At 36.1% G+C, this 22,634-nt stretch overlaps 1 protein-coding gene across 4 annotated transcripts in view; it reads left to right on the top strand.

Moving 5' to 3' along the window:
• LOC118736887 (mucin-4) overlaps positions 1–22,634 on the top strand; it is a 249,715-nt gene that overhangs the window by 7,530 nt on the left and 219,551 nt on the right. For all 4 annotated transcript variants that reach the window (XM_036467004.1, XM_036467005.1, XM_036467006.1 and 1 more), the window contains exon 2: positions 9,093–9,613. The gene's annotated coding sequence lies outside the window, so the exon portion shown is untranslated. The remainder of the gene's footprint in view (positions 1–9,092; positions 9,614–22,634) is intronic.

The raw sequence follows: 22,634 nt of genomic DNA, 5'->3' as shown, positions 1-22,634 counted from the left end.
TATTGTCATTGGGGTGGTACGTTAAGGTGATAAGAACTGAGATTTGGTAAGTAAGAACCGGAACAGGGTACTTGAAGTTAATGAACTTTGGAACAAAAAAAATTTACTCCTTGAGGAAAGAACATCGATATATTTATGATACATATCGCACACCGTCTTCAAAAGTGTCACAACTCAAAATAATACGTTTGTCAGAATATGCTAAAAACTATTTCTTAGCAAATGATAATCATATGGGCAAGGGCTTAGGTTTTCTTTTACAAAACAAAAATTAGCTCCAGCTTTCGCTGAAAGGTAAATAAAAGCTCTATGTACATTTGTAGCGCATAATCTCAAACATGCCAAATTTTGAGTTGTGACTCTTTTGAAGACAGTGTGCGATATGTACTTTTAAAATATAAAAATGCGAGCCCAAAAAGAAAACAATTCGAAATTTCCAAAAGCTTACTGATTTTTGGCGAGCTTTAAAGTACGCGACCTTTTTGTTTTTTGGCTGGCACGGTCTAATGTATATATATACATACATACAAAAATATTTCTAATTAATAAAAATAAAATATTCATTCCATTCGAGTCAACTAGTTATTGTAAATGCATAGGAGCGCTTTTCGCCGTCTAAGCTTAATTACCTGTGGCTCGCAGATTTGTACATACATATGTATATGTATGTAGATATTTATACACAATTTTCATATTTTACCATACGTCCAGCTGCTAAGTAAGGCGAAAAATTGCCAAAACCCTCAAGGATTGGCGAGCCTTTCAAAATTCGCCATGAACTATTACCAGTGTTGCAACTCAATTTCAAGGCTGCTTAAATTATGTGCCAATAGTTTGACTGCTTTTCTTTCAAGAAAATGCATATTTTTATGTACATTTTCGAAAGTTTTTTTTTTTCCTTATGGCTACATATCGCTGCCGCTGAAAACTATAAAAATTTCAATGGCGTGAAAAATGTGGCCTGCAAATTACCTTGAAAATCGGTTAGAATCGTGTTCGCCGTAACCACAAATAGCGAAAAAGGCAGCAGCAAAACATCAAGAAAAAAAATAGACAGATAGTGAAAAAATTGCGAAAGACATACATACATACATATAAACACACAAACACCAGTGCAGCAGCGCAACGTATTAATTTGAAATAGCAACGAAAATTGAACAAAAATTGCATTTATGAAATTTGACATTGAATTTTTTTAACGACTTTATTTTCGTCTCTTTTTATGGACGGTCGGCTGGTTGATTGGTCGGCTAAAGGCGTTAGTTTGCTTGCCGATTTTTTGTGTGCTTCGCGTGCTCGGAAAAAATATTGCAAAAAAGCGCAAAAGGCAATAGCAAAGTAGCAAAGTAATTGCAATAGCAACAAATGCACTTTTTATGCAAAAATAATGACAATAACAACAACAATAACTAACTAATGCATACCAAATGCAAGCAGGAAAAAATGCGCTCATTTATCTACTCACTCAGTTAATTGCAGTGTTCTAGCTGTGTCCGTTGGTGTGTGTGTGTGTGTGTGTGTGTGTGTGAGGGCGCTGGTGTGGGTAGCAATGGCGCTCAACTCAGCTCAACTCTGCCTACATAGCCATGTGCGTTTGTGTGTGTGTGTGTGTGTGCATCTCTGCGATTTGTGAGCTTTGCGAGTGGCCTTTGGAGTGCCTGCCGGTAGGTGCAATGGCAATCCAATAAAAATGCACTCAGCCGCTCCAGCTGGTACATATGTACGTACATACGTACAATAGGTAGCGTTTGGCTAAGCGTTGACAATTTGCATTAGCCGTCTGTGATGGCTGTCGCTTTGGGCGCTGAATTTGCATGTCACCAACGCCATTGTGCGCCTGCCGCCTCCTCCACAACTCAGAAAGCCATTTCTGCTTAGCAATCATAGCCGGTAAATTGTGAGTGCAAGCGAAGCCAGCTGTTTGAGTTCACTGCGAATTATAAAAATCGGATTTTTCTAGAATTTTTTTTTTTTTTTTAATAGAAACAGCTAGTACATATGTATGTACATAGTTATTTAGCATTTCGTGTGAATAGCACAGCATTTAATGCTCAAAATACAGAAAAATCACAAAAGTTTTTACAAAAGCTCGTTGCATATTTGAAACAATTTTTTGCTGTCTTCGAATACGAATACTTCGCCCGGCTTAGTAAGAAGCCATACAAATGCCACTAGGACGCCAGTTCTATATGCCAGTTTGTATGTTTTCGCCGTTTTTGCTTATTTTCATATTCTCATTTTTTGGTTTTGCTTTGTCTTTCTTTTGGTGGTTCAGTTGATTTTCGTTTGGGCAAGTTGAATGTAATTATATGCTTACATGTTTATATAAGTTTGTATGTATGTATGTATGTAGTTACACACATATATGTATGTATGAATTCATACGGGCGTACATGAAAATATTAAATAACAGAAAACAAAGGTTGGCATATCAGTTCCGGCTTGGGAACTTGCTTAAGCAATCGGGTTAATGCCTTCGGCAGACTTGGTTAAACCACGGCAGATTGGGTTAGGTCAGGTTGTTGAAATTCAGTGTTGAATGATTTCGGAATCGACGCATGAGTATCCTTTAGTTGTAATTTCGTTTTGTAGAACAAATTTAATTTAGTGATTTCAGATGGTTGAGATAATTTTCAACATTATTACACTATAAAAAAAAAATATTAGCGAAATCAGTTTAAATGAAAAATTATGATTTCAACCGACTTAAAAAGAAGGAGAAGGTTATCAATTCTTTCTTTCTTTTTTTTTTAATGTATGTTACCAATGCTGTCGAAGTTGAAGGAAGAATTGTCGCGGCACGAACGGCTATTCGACTCTGTAAAACCGATTGGTTGACCAATTTAGGGGCTGGACACTTTGGAGTCCTAGGGGGCTTCGATTTCATCCCTCATCGTACGGATTACTGCGCCACCGATATTGCTTCTAGGAGCTTCTTCTCTGTCCACTTTCCCTCACGGGAGGAGAGGGCCGGGCGGGACTTCTGGAGGAGGGGTGGGGTGAACTTCTTTATGGATGGATCGAAACCGGACGGCAGGGTTGGTGGTGGGGTCTTTTATCAAGAGCTTACTATCGGTACTAAGTTTAGGCTTCCGGACTTCTGCAGTGTATTCCAGGTGGAAGTAGCCGCTATCAAGGAGGTGGTGGATTCATTGCTAAGGAGTGCTCTAACTTGGTTAAGGAATGTCTGCTCACTCATTCAGTCGCGTTGGAATACTTTTGCATTAGGCTTATTTGAGTTCCGAGTCACAGCGACATTGAGGGGAACTGTGTGGCTGACGAACTGGCCAGGAAAGGTACTCGTGAAACGTTATCACCGGATACAGATGGGCTCATGTCAGCTCAGCGAGCGTGAGGTAGTCTCTCAGAGGTGGTCCCATACTAATTAGGTTTAGATCCGATTATTGGATCATGAAGAGATTAACGATACTCCTAAATTTGTATATGAGAATGGAAGTCAGTTTTGTTTTTTGCTTAAAAATTACTTGTCTGAATTTAAAGAAATTCATTTTTCACTAATACTCGTTTTTTATTTAAATTCTGAACGAGTATAATTTCCTTGGTAAATACACAATTATAAAACTAATAAAATTGAAGAAAAATAAAATTTTTTGTAATTAAAATGGTCGCCCTAGAAACCAGATTATTAATTTACTAGCTGGACGAAACTATTTAAACAAATACACTTTGACGAATTTTTATACCACTTCTTATCTACGGGGACTTATGTGGCTGACGAAAATTTTTAAAAATCTTAACCCTTCATATAAAATTTGTTTCGTTCAGATATTTTACTTATGCCGATTAATTTTTTTTTTAAGTTTAATAATATTTCTGTAGAAAACAAGTTATTTAATTGTGGTTTATGGTTAAGCATATATATCTGTGTTCGTATGGAAAAGTAGCTATGTCGAGGGGCTGGCTTTAGTATAAATTGGCATTCGCAGTATACAATTGCGAATGACTCACTAGCGCTGAGCCGTTGAACAACTTTTGGCAAATAAACGAGCAATAAATAGTTCCGATACTAGCCAGTCAATATTCCTATTAAGTCTCATCCAAAAATTCCTTGTCATTTAAAGAATAAAGGGAATGCTGCATTATACTAAAGCCAGCCTTTCGACATAAGCAACTTTTTCATACAACACATATATATCTGTTTTGTTTTATATTAAGATTTGTATTTTATTTTCAACTCATACTAAATGACTAAATACTTTTTAAAATAATTTAATATAACAGATCATTCCCTAATAAGTGCTTATCGGAAATATTATTTTATTATTATTACATTTTAATTACAATTTTTTTTTTTAATATAGTTTTTTCTTTAACGAAAGGCCATATAAGCCCAAGAATGAAAAAAGCAACAAACTTTCCTAAAAATTTTCTGTGTTATAAATTACATTTCTTAGAAAGATTTTGAGTATGACTTACCTTTTTTTGTTTGCATACTCAAAATTTTCTGTGCGTCGCCGCCTTCCACTATGGTCGCTGGTTGTCAACAAGACACTAAAACCTGGAATCAGGGCCTAATACCCATACAGATGATGTCTCCGTCATAGTAGTAATAAAGTATCTGTGCACACCCAGCGCGACGTGCCATTCGGCTTGTGGACAACCAAAGAAGGGCTTAGCATCAACGCATGCATTAATAAGTGGGCTGCTTACCGGTAAGGGCATTTAGCTAGATTTACACCGATGGCAACACCATACTCTTGTTGCTTCGATCGCCGGCAGACCTGCTGGCCCATACAATAACCTTCAAACTTGTCGCCAGGCTTAAAGCTATGGGGCAGCTTTTCCTGCAGGGCCTCCGATAACAGTAGTATAGCGTCAACACTCTCTGGACGCGTTGGCTACCTAGGGGTAACTGCCTCGGTGAACAATAAATAACACATATGGTTCAATTTTTAAGCCAGATTGGTTCTCGACTTTTGTAGTTAGCATTTTCCAATCAGAATTTCAACAATTAATAAGGCGACGATACTATTTTCAGAGACACCATATTTGCACAACATCTGCTCAATAAGTGTGGCAGAGTGCAGGGCTATGAATGCATTATATACTGGCGTTACTGGTAATTAGGAGGCCGACAAAAAAAGGCCCGATTTCTCTACAAGCGCTTAAGGGGAGCACAGCCTGTGCACCATCCGTCAAGTAGATAAGTTGGAGGAATCAAATACATAGCTGCAAGTCGTTAAGGATTATGTGCAGAGCAAATACCAGAAAGCTCGCGAAAGCTATTTTATCTTTTAAGCGATGCTTGGATTCGCATGGTCTGAGTTTGGCCCTTTATTTATTATTTTAAATTTTCAGAAGCTGCGGATCGAATAAGGAAACACATCCTCTGCAGGGTTAGACAAATGTCTGGGTTTGCCTGGAGCTTCCGGGATTGGAGAAAATTCTTTGGGCTGTGGGATTGGCATTCAGTTCTCAGGGAACTAGAAATATGTCTCAGAATAATTCCTTTTTCGAGTTCGTCTACCTAATATAAATGATAAAATAATCTGTAAATAGGTACATTAGTTATTTGGTATGCGTTTACATCACTCCTTCACTGCCTCTTAACTCTATCATTGCGGAAATCGTTATCGATTGGCAACATCAAATGGGTAATATTTTTTTCAGTGTTTTTATAATTATGGGTTAAGTACTGTCTATACCAGTAAGAAAAGAGTTTTTGAAAAGCTATTTGCTATAACGGCAAACAAATGGACCCTTTCGATAAACAGAGTCAGAATAAAAGCTGTACTTTTTCCAAAGCTAAATTTTTAATCTTCTTGTGATGAATTTGAGGAGTTTTTACTTAAGCCAAAACCACGCAAATTGTTTCTGAAAGTAATTTCCAAAGAAAAGTATTAGTTTTTGAAAAAATGAAAGGGAGAGAGATGAATCAGTTTCCACATTTTTTTTTAATGAAGAAATAGAATAAACTTTTAGATATGTAACACTATCTTTTTGGGCTTTCACTTTAATAGTAGATTACGCCCGGCAGCCGCAAAAATTTCACAATTTGTGAGTATTTCGCTGCACAAATAGGATATCAGTTGTGTGCTCCAGTTGCCAAGACAACTGCAGAGATTAGCTATGGACTATGATCGTTAAAAAAAGTAACCTTTTCAGCAATTTCGTTCCGACGGAACATAAAAAGCTTTTTAATTGAAGGTAGTTTAAAATTTTGTCAAAAAAAAAAACAAAAGCGAGGAAGCTCAGTTTTTGTAAATAAGCAATGAAATGAAAGCCAGCTTAAATCATATAGATTTGTTTAATGGATAATAGTAATGTTTTGCACTGAAGAGTAGTAGTAACTACTCTAGTAAGTAGTAGTAATAAAACTTTATACAAACTAGAGTTCCTCAATTGCGATTTGCTCATAACACTGGTTTTTAATACACATTGAAACAAATTTTTTGATGTAGTAATCTACCGGCATCTATGCAGAGCTGAATTGAGTACAGATTTCGTTGTAAAGAAACCACACACCAAGCATCAGAAGTTCATTTCCGCCATCACAAACAGTTTCTTGACATAACCCAATAGTCTGTTTGCAACTGAGCTTGAATAAGTTGTAAGTTGAAGTTCCATGACGAGCAGCTTAGAGTTCAAATTATTATTAGCAAAATTTCAGCAACGGCTTCTTGATTACTTTGCCTGCAAAGAATTGTCCAGCTTAAGTCAAAAACCTGGCCTGATGCTGCAAATTGAACAGCTTTTTATAGTACCCGGGCCATGGCATTTTCGTTAGGTGTGGCTATGTTATTACTTATTTGCAAGGTGCAATTTTCATTGCTAATTTAATATAAACATTTATCGCGGTTTTCTTATTAAATTTCATATGAATTGACCGAAAAGGAAAAACTGTGATTCTGGACAGACACACTGATACAAAATCAATGCAAATATCATGCCACAGAAAATGGGGAGAATATTGTCTATTTATCAATACATATATGCACACTAGGGCGGTCCAAAAATCCATGTGAAAAGGTAAAGTAAGAATTTCGATGCGCTCACCCTCTAGGACTGTCTACATATATCATCGAAAATATATACCGCTGATTTTTATTTAAAGGCCGCTCAAAGCACATAAATATTTTATATGGGAAAAAAGAAATTTTCGTAGAAATGTTAGGTATGTATATACTTCTTGAAAACCAATATTTTTCCATCAGAAAACTCTGTGATAGCAATAACCAGTTTTTTATTTCACCATTATCCTATATAGAAATTGTCCATTCGACTTTCATTGTTTTGTACCACCTTAATGCACATATGTACATACATATGCACGTAGAATAAATTTCACTCAAATAAAATTTCGATATTTAAAACCGATGGTTTAAAGTTCAGCAGATCAGCGTAATTTCAATGAAGTTTTCAGCGAATTCTGATAATTACAGCCATTAAATAGGAACATTAAGTGCTGCCCAGTAGCAGTCGCTTGAACTTCAAATGCAATAAATTTGCAATTTATGAACATAGATATTTTTTGTATGCAGTACTTGTGTCAGTTAAATGTATTCATACATAAATGGATAAGTATACGAAGAGTACCCGGTCGGGAATCTTGTAGTCACCCCTAGTTCAAAAATAGTGAACTTTTAGTGCATTTTTAGTTAGTTGACTTCCCTACAGGGTATCTATAATAAGTTAGAAATTAAAAAAATAAAGTAAAAGCTCTTTCTGTGCGTAATTATAAATTATGTGTACTTGAATCGGATTAGTAGTAATCGATATAGATTTTATCCTGTGCCCCCCTACAGACACGCATATGCATGTCAACCGTTTTGTAGACTTTATGTAAGCGCGTACAGGGTAGAAGCTCTTCCCATGTCGCTTTTGACCTAAATATTGCACATCTGATCTGCCCCAGTGATCCTGTGGATAGAAGCTCTCTTCGCCCATTTGTGATGAAAATTTTATCGAAAAATTGATCGATATGCTTTGGTCGTAACTGAGTTTGACAGGTAATGCGATCAAAGCTTTTTGTGAGTTCCACTGTTATAGGGACAGTTAAAAAAACAAATACTAAGATATATCCGTTTAGTAGGTCGCTTACTTGTTCAACACACTGTTTATTAAAATTTAAAGTAAGGGCCAAATTGCTGTAATAAAAGTGCGGTGCGCGGTGAGCTGCATTTTCGTTCTAACGACTCACTAATGCATAAACTTACACATGCATACATACATACATACACATGTCTGTTTTTAAATGGTATTCATATACATACGTAAATACTTACGCGCTTTGGTTGGCGTCGTATAATTTCAAAGTATTATTTTTATTTGTCAGCAAGTTTTAATTAATTCAATTTTAATACGCAAAAAAGTCAAGAAACTATTAGTTGTTGGCTTTCTTATCGCGTGGCTGCATCGACGAAGAACAGTCGAGACGTTTCAGGCAAAACAAAACAAGGCTGGGCGAAGCGCACAGATAAATGCCTAATATGATTTGTTGTATTCTTTTGATTTCAAATGTGCTAATTAATAATTCACTCAATTGTTTGTAATTTATTAAAATGACAGCGTGAAAAATGCATTTCCTATTAATTCCAGAGAAAAGCCAATCCGACTGCGGCAGAGCTAGCGGCGATGGCGGTGTCAAAGGCGAATTTCTTTGTCTACGAGTGTCACTTAAGACGCTTTTTTTTTAATTTTTTAGCCGTAAAATTGCAAATACATACTCGTATGTACAATTTGCTCTATGTACATATATCTATTATTGCAAATATGAAATTGTTCTTATGATTCACCTCTTTGCTGACAGACCGATCGACCGACCGACCGACCGACCGACCAACAGACTGACAAACTGCCCGCGTGAGCGACCTGCTCTGATGACAGACAGGCTGACGGATTGTCGTGACAGTGTCCTTGTTGCTTGCGTCTACTCACGCACGCTGTCATTATCAGCGTTGTTTTTGTTTGTTGCTCTGCACTTTGTTGTTGCTCTGCTGCTGTCAAATAAACAGTTGGAAAATTTCCACTTTTTATATATTTAGTCACACACACACACACACACCCAAACACTCAGTTGGAATTTTGTGCTTATGAAACCTGACAACTTCCTTGTTTCTTTTTTCTTGCAGCTCACTATACAAAAGCTTAGCATCTTGCTGCGGCCAGCTATTTGAAGAGCTGGTTGACATTTTTCATGAAAAAGAAAAAAAATGTGAATCGTCAGGAATTTTAATGCATGAAACAGTTGACATTTAACACAAAATTTATGTGAGAACATCAAAAGATGCAGTTAGTAGTACGCCATGACCGCGGATATCAGCTGCTTTAATTCAGCAGATGCACCTCGTTGCTTTGATAAACATACATACATACATACATACATACGAATAGTTTTTGATTTTGGAAGCGCGCGACGCTGACGTATCAGGGCCACTGTGAAGGCCTCCTCCGCTGGTGTAAAAACATTATTAAAGTGATCTTAAAAGCATTTGAGAGTGGTGCAAATGACTTTATCATTTCCGTGTGCTCATTTAAATTAGAATTAAATTTTTTTATGAGAACAATAAACAAAAACGTAGAAACAAAAAGAAATCTTGCTGCATCTAATAACGAACACAGCCTCAACGAAATACATCGCTAAAAATTTTTGGTAAGTGAAAAATCTAAATTGTAAAATCAGTAGTCACTTATATTAAAAGAGTGGTTATTATATTTAGAAATTTTATTATGCTTATTCTGTTTTAAACAAAATATCATATCGTATCATATCAGATCGTTTCATTTAGAGAAGCGACCATAACACAAAACTACAGAATACTATGGAAGAAGCAAAAGCTAGCTAGAGTAAATTTAGTTAGTTTTGTTCTTATTTGTAATGAAAAAAGTGTACCCATCCAGTTATGAAACAATTGATGGATTTGCAAAATTTAGCTCGTATTTTTATTTTTTTTTCTCGGCCTAAGTAGTTAAAAAAAAAATAAAAAATAAAGGTTAAAACATATGCAGTAAAATTTCATGGGAAATATTTTCGTAGAACGTTTTAACCCAGTAGCTGAAAAGTTCGTTTTCACCCTTGTTTCAAAAAACCGCGGAAAAAAAGCAAATTTGGAAGTTTGTTTGATGATTGATATATAGTAGAAAATTATTCTAGAAGTCTACTTAAGCAAAAACTTCATGCCACCAACATAAAAGTCTTTAAAGAATTAAAAAACAATTCACACGAAAAAATTTTGCTTTTTTCTTCTAACAATTTTTTAAAATAGAGCTTGGCTATTATTCCTTCTTGGCATATATATACTATTTATTGTTTTAACTTTGCAAAGACTTGAACACATGAAGTTTTTGCCTGAAAAGACCCCAATTGAAATTTCCCGAAGAATGATTTTCTGGAATATATCAAACCTCTAACAAACTTCCAAAATTTGCTTTTGACGGGGTTTCTTGAAGTAAGGGCCAAAAAGGGTCTTTCAGGCGGCAGCTAATGGGTTAATGGGCCGTTGAGTGATGCACCCACCGCAGAATTGGAATATTCGATGGCTTACTGGTCACTTTATGCCTAAAAAAAGTCTTCTTCCAACAGTATTGGTTTTATCAAAGGTGAATCAGGCGAGAAAACCCGCTTTGTAAATAAATAAAAGGGGCAATTAAAGCTAATTTGGTGAGGTTTAACTTAATGTAAACTTTTGCAAATTTTTTCTCTGAAAGTTAATAGGAAATATATTGACTTAATTGATGACAAATGCAAACATTTTATTTTTGAATCATTGGAAAAACATGAACCTTGTTAATTTCGCGAATACAGTCTGTGCGGCACGAAATCAAATTAAGTTGCATGTGATTTCTTTTTTCTTTTTTAAAAATTCAATTACTCTGCGCACATGAGTCGACTATCGGTCGCCGAATGCACCTGCTATTGTTTATCAAATGTTTCGCTAAAAAATAAACAAAGTGCCAAACGACAAAAATTAAATCAAGGTAAAATATTGGTTTTCCCCTTAATCGAATTTTGTAGAATTATCAGAGCAGGCAACAGTGTTTGCACACAAATTGCAAAAATTTTTATTTTTTATTTTTTTTTTGCAGAGATTTCTAGTTTTTCGCATTTGCTTTGTTTTGGCCTTTGTCAAAACAAATAGTTCTAATTGAATTTGTTGCACCAAAATAAAAACTATACACTAAAGGTATGGCATAACTATTGTCATACACACACACACACACATATATGTATACATATTTACATACATACAAGCATGTATACGTGAACCAAACTAATAGGCAATTGTGAAAGTAAACAGAATAGAAATTTCGTTAGTTGACACTAAATGCATTTGGTGGAAAAATTCTGCCTGCGATAAACTAACATAAATATTAAAATATAAACAAATTTAGGAAAAAGTGAACGAAGTAAAGTGGAAATATATTGCAAATTGTAATAATATCTGCCTTAAAAAATAATAAACAAAATTTTCGCGCGAAGAATTAGCAACTCTGGTGGCGCAGTGTGAATTTGCGAGTTTATTATGGCTATGTATACTTATATGTATGTATATACATTAGAGTGGTCCGAAAAAAATAAAGCCGGCATGTATATATACATATATAAGCTATATATCCTATGCCGCTGATTGTTCAGATACAAGTTTCTGCGATATAACTCCTTTATGTGTGCTCGGTTTATATATCGATCATCGATTGTTTAGATATCAGCTTTCTTTAAAACTTGTGTATCTATGCAGTTAAGGTAAAAATGTTGTTAAGACCTCAAATAACTACACTCTAAAAAATTTTTGTTTAAATTTGCGCATATTAAGATAGGTGTCCAGTTTTCCCTCCTAATGTATGCAAAATTAAAGACTGTAAATTTGTCACGTAGAGAAAAATTACACATAAAGTATTTAAAATTGAGTAAGTATGAGCATTAATTTTTATTATTTGTAAAAAATATATTTTTTACTTTCAAAATGTTTGTAATTTGAAATTTTTTTGTGTATATTTATGTGTGTGTTTTTAACAACTCATATTCAAAATAGGGATGTCAGTGGCAAAAATACATCGATGTTTTTCTTTGATCCGATGCATCGAAATGTACGTCGATATTTTTCGATGCATCCAAGGGCATACATCTTCTTCCTCTTCTTGCAGCCATTTTATTTTATTTTTGCCTAAGCCACTGCTCTCTTTTGAACAATGAAAAACTGGAATGGCGGTTCAATGTATCGGGGATGTGAGTTTTCAAAAAACATCGATACATAGATTTATCGATACATCGACTATTTATACATCGAGTGGAAAATTTTCGATGCATCGAGGCAAAACATCGATATTTTCGATGCATCGATGTTTTTCCGACATTCCTAGTTCAAAATCAAATCTTGAACAGATTCTGGTTTGAAAAATAAACATTTTTCAGTAGTAGTTTTACATGCACTTTTTAGAGTGTAAACAAAAAAACAGTAATCGGTTGAGGTAAAATTTTCTGATGTCCATGAAAGATGTGAAACAAGTGGCAAACAATATCACTTTGAAATGACCGATACCGAAAATGAGTGGAGTTGGGTACTTGAAATTAGGCTGTTGACGTGTAAGCCGTTAGGGTTTACGTTGAACTCAATTGATGAGCCGAACCTACCTGCAATCAGAACCGTATAAATGGAGAAAAATTCCCCACGTATGTTTATATTTTCAATATTTTGTTTTTTTTTTTGTTTTTCGATGCCGTCCCTGTTAATTTGGCACAGTTTTTAACATTACATTCTACTATCGATAGTACTACCGATGGTAGCGTTTTACACTATCGATAGTATTGCTGGAAACTATCAACGAGTAATGATAAATCTTTTCTGAAACATGAAAACTATCGATGGCGGCACTATCGATAGTTTTACAACTCTACTAGCTGGTAAGACTCGTAGGCTCTCACTGGTTATTGACCAGTTCAAACCTACGCTTGGCAGCGCCAATAAGAAATTCTGAAAAAGATGTAGTACCTAATGAGAATGAACAGGTATAAGTAGAAGAGCTGAAATCGCGACAAGATCCTGACCGTCGCCCTTGATTGTTGTTGGTATGACAAATTGAAAAAGTGGAAAAAAGCAACAACAGCTTACATGGCGAACTTGGCTCAGTGGGTAAGACCACTGTAATCCGAGGTCGCTGGTTCATATCCCAGTGACCGCGGTTGAAGAAGTCTGATGAGATGTTGAGATCTCCGAAATAGCAGATACAACTTCTACCAAATGTAAATTATTGTTGTTTTTCCACAACATGCATTCCTTAAATACGACCTTGAGCTCGATAAAAATTTTAGAATGTAATTCATAAATATTAAAATTTAAATGACATCTGAAAAGAGAATTTTTTTAACATACATATGTATTTTGGATAGATTTCTGTAAAAAAATTTATATCATAGCAGTTTTCGCCGTTCATTAAATGACTCTAACAGGCAACAAACATTTTGTTACCGATAAATAAAGTTCCCGGTAATCTTTGAACCCTTTTCGCATTCTGTACATTGTTAAATTTTGTTACCATCTCATAAGCAGGTAACAAAATATTGCCCCGTGAAGTATGCAACACCAGGATTTAAACAGAACTTCTTAGCTAAATAGATTAAATTGTTACCAAGGTACTTGTAAGTGCGGTTACAGGAAGTGGTGGAATGAAACATCTTTCGTATTGCGTTGTTATAGGGATCTGAGCCAGCTGTAAAGTTTCTTCAAGTTTCTAGGTCATCGGGAAGTTGTGTACATATGTATAAATATATATATGGCATATGTACATATGTATAAATATATGAGCATTGAGTTTTCAAGAATTCTGATTGAATTGAATATCTAACGCCAACGACTCACATTTCGAAGTATTACACACATTCTCTAGTTACCTTACAAATATGCACATTTTAATGCTAAATTGCTCTTTTTCGACCACGTTGCTTGAATCATGATGTCATATTTTTGTATGTGGTCGCATTTATTAAATTCATCCCCACTTATTTTTACTCTCTTTTTGGGCTGCTTGCAACAAAAAATATGCAATCAAATTTTTTGCGGCTCTTTTTCTCCTGCTTTTGCTCATAAATTAGCAAAAAAAAAACAAAGTACTTCAAAAGCATGGAGTGTAAAGTAAGTGAGCTGTTCGGGATTTGCAAAATAAATAAATTGGCTGTTGTGCGGTTTTTGCTATTCCACCCACCAACCAGTACGCACTCCTTAGACGCTGGTGTCACTGCGCCACAAAAATAAATTACAAAATAAATAAAAGAGTAGAAAATCATGTGGAATAGAAAAGATAAGCGAACGAAAAGTAGACACCATGTATGCATGTATGTATGTGCGTGTATGTGTGTCTCTAAAATAAACGAAGAAGCAAAACCATGCATTGTTTGTACAGTCACAAGTCAATTGCGCGGCCCCTGGCACTGAAAATGCAATGGTGGTGCAATAACGGTGACGGTGACGGTGATGGCAATGGCACTGGTGTTGGAGTAAGTGTGGTTGTAAGCGTTGGAGTTGACAACAAACTGCCAACAGCCACCAGCAGAAATACGTTCATAGATAAATAAGTAAAAATAAGTATATAAATATATACATATATAGTATGTGTGTTTGTATATATTGCCACCTTGCTTTCAATTTGCAAAAAAAAAAAACAAAAAAATACCCGAACAGCTGTGCTCGAAGCAGCAGGTGGTTGGGTGGCTGCAGCAGCCCAGTGCTAGTTTATACTTAACCAGCCAACTTGATGAATTGAGCGAAGGCACCAACCAACACCTCTTTTACTTGGTTCCCTCGCCAGGCACGCGCGTTCTTTCCTATATTCCCATTTTTTTCATTACTACTTTTTTGCTATTTTGAACAATACGCGGTTCCACTTTCCGCCATTTTCGTTATAATAATATTTTTTTTTTCGTTTTGCTGCATTTTCTCTGTTAGAATAGCCTTCCATGTTGCGCTGGAAAAATAAAATTACGAACAAAGACGCAAAAGCGGAAGGTGATGGATGATATAGGTATGTAGGGGAAAAATATTAGTGACGCTAAGAACGGAATACAGAATTTAATGAACATGAATGCAACGAGTAGAAGGATAATTTAATAATAGTGCTGCTTAAGTTAAAACTTTCAACTGGAAACCGCCAAGAAAGGAAAGTCTAATACAAACGTTTGGCGTGGTCAGCCAAATTTTATACGAACCAGCTCCGTATGCTACATTTTAATGGCAGTTATGACACACACACACACACACTCCAACTCGAACCAACAAATTCAAACACCTTTACGTTTAGTCAATAGTCTGCTTCCAGCCCCACTAACTTACTAAACCAACATCAGTACATACATACATACATATACCCCAACTCAAACCAAGTAGAGCGAAAAATTATCGGATTCCTGCCCACACTACTGCCAGATTCGTACCATACACTTCCCAAATGCATGTACAGTTTTTCTGAATTTTTATAGTTTCTCTATTTCGTGCACTATTCGGTGGAGGCACTAAGCCGCGGAGTTGGGGTAAATGTCTCAGCCATTATTTTATTTATTTTTTTTGTTTGCCTCAGATTCACCTAAAATCAAACCACTTCCTGTTCCTGCGCTCATCCACACTCCCATCTCGACATCCTCGCTTTATTTCTCCGCTCCTTCGTAAATGTACATAATGTGAGCAACGAAAAAGCAATAACAACATAGCCACAAAACTTATTGCCACATCGCCGGGGTGTGAGCAAATTATCGTTGTTGCTTTTGTACGAAAATGAAAAAAAAAAATATATATATATATATAGACTTTATACATATGTACATACTTATGCAGTTGGGAAGTTGCTTCTTGCCGCTGCTGCTGCTGCTGTTGTCACCTCCACATGCAACAGGCGGTTGTTGCCGGCAAGTACAGATGCCATCCATGCGCGCATATACATACATACATACATACATACATATATGCGGTATATAAAGGAATAAAGTTTACTTGAGTAGAAATATTAGTGAATTCTATGTACATACTTGCAATTCACTGGGGCGTGGCAGTGTGCAGTTTCGTACTTAAAATGCAGAGCGACTAGCGCGGAGATTGCAGCATTGCCGTTGGTGGTGTTTGTGTGGATGACGACGCTGCAAAATTGTCAAGTGCATAAATTTTGGATGGCAATTTTTTCCTCCATATGGTGCTACTGTCATCAGGTAAATTGCCTTTTCTCAAAGAGCCAGCCAGATAAGTTGGGGTGGCAGTAGTTGTGATGAGGATATTTGATGTCTAAGTAATGAAAATTATAGCAATTGCGCAGGGGTAAACTGATGTCCAAGGACTAAAAATAAATCGATATTATTTATATCATAAATGGAGATGAAAATATTTTAATAACATTAACTGCCGGTTTCATCAGTGAGCAAGGACTTTTTCGTCCAGCAGTTTTCATATTAAACTGCTTTCATGAAACTGCCTATGAGAAAAGGTCATTTATTTCTAAAGATATTTTTTTGGGTTTTATTACATTTCTGAAAATTTCGTTTTCTGCTGCTCATAGTTTAGTCAGAGGCTGACACCGAGTTTTTGAAAAGCCCTATTGAATACATGCATATAACCCCCCATATTTGAAAGTCACTCATACGATATGGTGTCCTCTAAATATCCACAAAAAAGGTGATAGTTTTCTTGTAAAAATAATTCAACCCACAGATTTATTCGATAAATTGGCGTATAAAAAAAAGAATATTTAAAACTCTTTCGCAAGGTTCCGAGAAAATCATAAGAGTTCCAAAAAAACCAGGAAAGTCATAAAAATACATCCGAAATTCAAAGAACTCCCGAGAAATAAAAAGTTTTATGGAATCCTTAAAAACCGCGAAACAATGAATTTTATTACCATTGTCAAAAAGTGCGGATATTTTTTGCACAAAAAATTATTTCGAAAAAATAATTGGTCATAAAGAAATCTAAGTTCGGCCGAAGCCGAATATTACATACCCGACGCACGCATTAAATATAGTTTTTTAACCTTTCCGAAAATTACATCTATCTCAAACATCTTCGATAGTACGTACAGTTAGATCTAATGAGATAAACTTATATAGTCATAAGTGGACGGTACCACGGTCATTTTCCAAAATTCTATGAAAAACTTATTTCTTTTTCAGGGACATTTATCAAATCTTTGAAAAGGGGGCGTAATTTAAGCCAGCTTTTCGGTTTTGTTTTGTGTGAATAACCTTGATTAGTTGCTAAAATATCACAGTAAGTATATGCACGCATTTCCGCAAAACTGCCGTTACATTGTAAGTAGGCATGGTTATTGTCCATTTTCGATACCATCCATCCTTGGCTCCAAGGGAATATACATACCAAGTATGGCATCTCCATGTTAACTCGGGTTATCATGTGCACAGACAGATGGACGGACGGACAGACATACAGGCAAGGCTCACTCGACTTCTCCTTTCGTTCTGAGCATTTATGTATGTACTTATATATAAATATATTTACCTCGATTCGTTTAGGTTGTTACACACAAAAGCATCAAATATAAAATAAAAAGAAAAATTAGTTAGTCGTTGAATAATTCTCAGTCATCCGCTAAATTGCATTTAAAAAAAAACTCGTATAAATCTAAAATCAACACAGCTCCAATCATATCATAAAAAGGAAAGAAAAGTTGATGATTTTCGGTTACTTTGGAGATCTGTTTTCCCAATAAAATATGAGACAGGAACACCCCTGCAGGTAAAACCCAAACCAGTTAGAAAAATAGTATGTGCCTACCAGTTCGACATTTTCGAAGAACTTAAGCGACGAAGAACTTCAGCGACATCTGTCTTTGAATTGCCAAAGCCTAAAATAAAACGCCATTACTTGCCTTTCTTACAAATGTCGGCTGTGGCGTCACGTGCAGACTACTGGTTCTGGTTCTGGGATCGCAGGTTCTCGAGGCCGCTTGGAGGTGGTTAAGATTTTTAAAGTTAGATCAATGTAAGTAGGAATAATTATTTCAATTTAAATATAAATAACAAACTTAAAAATCTAGTTGCATTACAAAAAAAAAGAAACAAATATAAAAAAAATTTTTTATTTTTTTGATTAAATTTAAGAATAACAAACAAAACCCTAAATAAAAAATATAAATAAAAGAAATATTATAAACAAAAAAAATTAAATAAAAAAATTGAACCTGGTACCTCAGGCATACCACGCGAGTGCTTTGCTTTGTCGGCGATTGCGACTGTTGGAGCGCCGCGAGCAAAAAGGCATACGAATGCTTTTCATGGGGGATGAATTGGCAGACTAGCTCATCAACTGGTATGATGCTACTAGTATTTCTACTAGTAGATGCTGATGCATAGCCTGACAATTGACATCTCGTAGGACATCGCAATGTTAAAAATACCAGTCGCTAACATTGAAGAAGGATAGAACGTGAACTAGTTGGGCTGAAACGCAAACTGGTAGAATTCTAGTTCACAACTAGTGGCTTTCCCTGCAGGGATATGAACAGTAGAGTGCCGAATTTTTTGTTCAATACGCTTTCATTCTGCACTTCATAGATGCTTTTTCATAGTTAGGGAAAAGTAATAAAAAATTTATATATTTGCGAAACTATGGGTAAATTATAGTAAAACTGTGTGGATTCTTTAAAAGGACTGTGAAATTAAAAAAATATGATTATCTCAAAAAATTACGTGCAATGTAGGATGACAATTAGGGTAAAAGGAAAAACCCGGTAGAATGATAACACAACACATTTTTTGGTGCATAAGAACGAATGGACAAGGAAAATGTCCTTTACAAATTTTGTCCTTAAATATCCTTGAAAATTTGCAATACTTATTTTTGAAAGAATTAGTGTTTAAGGACTCATATAACCACGTCCCCATCACCGAATTTCGTCCGTCAAACTTTATTAACTTAAATATAAAAAAATTATTAAATCGCATTTTCAATACCTACTCGTCCTTGTAAACCAAATTAATTTTATATTCTACAGAAAATCCTCTCTCATTTTAAAATTTCAAAGTCCGTTTGGCCCATAGTTTCATGAGTATATCGACGCTTTCGTGTGTTTTGACATTTTTTTGTTTTTGTCGCACGGTGTCATCAGTTGGGGCCTATTGCAGCGTAATAAGATTTTTTCAAAAATGAAATCGAAGAAAAAAACTAAGCAAGATGGGCTCAATGACACGAAGCGGTACCGACGTATGTATATTGAACTTCAGCCAAAAATCTTCCCCTCCCCCTCCGTCCACTAATCCAAAAACAGTGGGCAAATAACTAAATATTTCCAATCTAAATATTTGTGGGTTAATATTTCTGCGTAGTTTTACACAATTATTGAAATATTACAAAGCAAAATGAAAAGTGCAGTGGCAAATAGGGATGCAATATCGCTCTTAAAAACATCGATGTTTCCGCAACATACATCGATGTTAAAAAACATCGGTTATAAAAACGCTACATCGATATTTTACCGATATTTTAATATCATATCTACTACACGAAATAAAATGTAGCCTGAAATATTTTTTCAACTCGAAAGAGCTAGATTCATCCGCTACAAACCATAACTTTATACAAAACTTTGAAAAATTCAACACATTTTTATCTTAATTTTGAACTTTTTTATCTGAATTTTTAGTAAAAGCCGCTAAAAATCGCCTTGATTTTTAACGAATTGGCTTTGCTGACGGAGATTTGCACATATTACCATATAAAAGTAAATTTCTTGTAGAATTAAATGCGAAAGACATTTTGCAAGCAAAATTAAAAAAAAAATCAAAGCCAGTTGTTATAAATTGCACCTTTTATATGAAAAAAAAACGCAAAAGCCACCAAAAAAAAAAATCATTAAAAAATCAAAGCGATTTTTACCCGCTTAAAACTTGCACCTGTTTTATTAGAATTACATACCCAGAATATTTTAAAATATTCAGACCATAAAGTTCAAAATTTCGATGAAAATTTGTTGAATTTTTCTAAGCTCTGGCTACGGAGTGAACCATATTTTTATAAAAAAAAAAAAATAATAAAAAAAGTTTAACTTAAAAAATGGCAAATATTTAGCAAAAGTCAGCATGCACTCACATTTGATCGCCAGAGTACATATAGAAGCTTCCTTCAAGCAGCATATCTCTCTCGCAGTTGCACTATGATGACTTCACGCAAAAATTACGCTCAAAAATCCTCTCTCATGGGCGAAATCTTGTATTTCATCATTCTTGGGTGTACTGCCTAAAGTTTGATTATGGCAACTTAACTTAACTTAACGGAACGTAGCACTTAGAGAATCAAAATGAAACAGATTTCGATGTGGCATTAAGTTACGTTAAGTTTCGGCTGTTCAATTATAAGCAACACCCATTTAACAGAATTTTTTTAGAGATAGCCGTAAGTTACGTTAAGTTGCCATAATCAGACCATTATTGTATGCATAAAATTAAACGCTGACCGGACTGATTATGCGCTGACAAGGAGAGTGAGCGTTGTGTTTCGGAAGTGCTGCAATGGAGAAAGCATGTAACTAACTGATATTGCGACAAACAGCAAAAGGTTGGTGGCAAGCATTATTGACAGCAGGAGCAGCTATTGCGCGGAGTACCTCAAAGTCGCCACCTACTATATGTAGTAGATACTACTCTGCAAAAATCGCTACCACACCATGCACGCATATAACAAGTACTCCCTAAAGGTTAAGGAGAACTTCAAAATTAACCGAAAGGCAGAACCATCTACTCCAGCTCTGCGTTACATCAAAATAGCACAAAGCTACTCCAGGGAATTTCTACACAGCCCAATAAACATCGTTTAGTGATTACGAACGTTAAAAACACGAGCAAAGATCGGATAACAATATGCTGCTGCAGAGATACAGAGAGTTGGTCCGGCAGTGCATTAAAGAGGAGCACTTTGTAAGTACTCCAATATGGCTCAAGTGGGCCACATGGTCCAACGATTTTTGCAGGGCATAAGAAACTGCATAGTCGTTGTTGTTTATTTTTCGTTGCTACCGCCGCTTGCATTTGCGATGTTATGCTTACTCAGAATAAATAGAGGAAAACTATTACAGCTGAAAATTTTTGAAGAGATTTTTTTTTGTTTCTTTGCAAAATAAAGCAAAAAGCAGCTATAAAATCGGCAAGCGGCACTTGTTGGAAGCAACAGGCGGTTGAATTACCAGGTAAGGTAGGAAGCACAGGGGTGGTGCTCTAGCTTTGCTCCAGCGCTATGTACGTGATGGCAATTGCGATTCGAGGTAAACGCGCGCTCTTGCAACATTTACCTGCTACATAGTTAGTTATTATGGCGCTGTCGTACGTTTGGCGCTAGTTGCACTTGCCACCGCCTTACGCTGCCTGCCACAATATTTCTACCTTTGAGGCTGCAATATAACCAGCCGCCAAGTAAAGTAATGAGTGAAAAAGGGTCTAGGACGTTAAGAAAATAAGTTTATGTAAGAATGTATGTATGTATGTATGTATGTATGTTTATTATTTTGTTATTCTTATGTCGATGGCAGCATGTTGATAGCCAGCATAATGGCCTGTTTTGTGCCACGCCATACTTTAGCCATTTATTGTTATGATAGTAAGTGAAACAAAAACAACTTAAACAGCAACAACAAACAGAAGTAACCAAAAAATTGCGGCACATGGTGTAGCTGACTGTAGCGAGAAAATAATAATAAAGGTGCAGTGCAACAACACTGGCAATAAAAAAGCTACACTAACACACACACACACACACACACACACATACACACTGTGCAGCATTAAGAATAAACGTTTCAGTGGCGCTGAATGAAGCCAACTCCCGGCCACCTTAATAGCCCATTTTGTAGTTGCAGACGCTATGTGATGCAAGCGTTGAGAGTTGAGCATGAAGCGATGGCGGCGGCGGCGGTGGTGGAAGCGCGATGCAGCAGCGTCGCGGAAGATGGCAAAGAAAGAATGGGCAGAATAGGTACGGAGTCGACGGAGGAAGCATAAGGCGGCGTGGATTATTATTATATGGAAATATGCTGGTGGATGCGGCGCGAAAGCAAAAACCAAAAAAAAATAACTTAAAAGTTACAGAAAGCATCGGGAGTAGGCAGCAAGGAGCCCTGAGCCGGGTGCCGGGAGCCGGGAACAGCACATAACTATGTACCGAGGCGATTTGTGCACACCTGTTGCAAATTTCATTCACACAGTGGCTGGGTAGTTAGTAAAACGAGCGCACCGCGGCGCACTGAGAACGCGGCTGAGATGAACACAGAGAGAGAGAGAGAGAGAGCGCGCGCGTCGCCGAGGGGTGTTGAGCTAGCAAAACTATTTTTCTAGTTTTTTTTCTGGTTTCTTTTTACTGCCTCCTCCTTGTGCGACTGCTTCTCGTTTTTGTCTATGTGAAGTTTCCAACGGAGGTATGGCGGCGTTGTAGTTGGCTTTCCAACGAATCTGACGAATTTTTTTACTTCGAACATTTTTTAGCGTTCGCCGCAGCTGCCTCGGTTCCACCTGCCACGTCAAGTACATAATTTTGTAGAAATTTTAATTCTAGAACCGGGGCATTTTTTTTAATTTTTTTTTTTGTACTTTTTCCACTTGCCAGCTACATCTGAAAATTTAGATAATGTTCATTTTGAATAGTTTAAAATGCCTCGTAGCAGAATGAAGCGTGCAAGAATTTTATAAAAAAAAAAAA

Source organism: Rhagoletis pomonella, unplaced genomic scaffold (genome assembly GCF_013731165.1).
Source record: "Rhagoletis pomonella isolate Grant_MI unplaced genomic scaffold, Rhpom_1.0 Rhpom_scaffold_00004, whole genome shotgun sequence".
In the NCBI taxonomy this organism is placed as follows: Eukaryota; Metazoa; Arthropoda; class Insecta; order Diptera; family Tephritidae; genus Rhagoletis; species Rhagoletis pomonella.
This window is presented reverse-complemented; position numbering and strand designations above follow the sequence as displayed.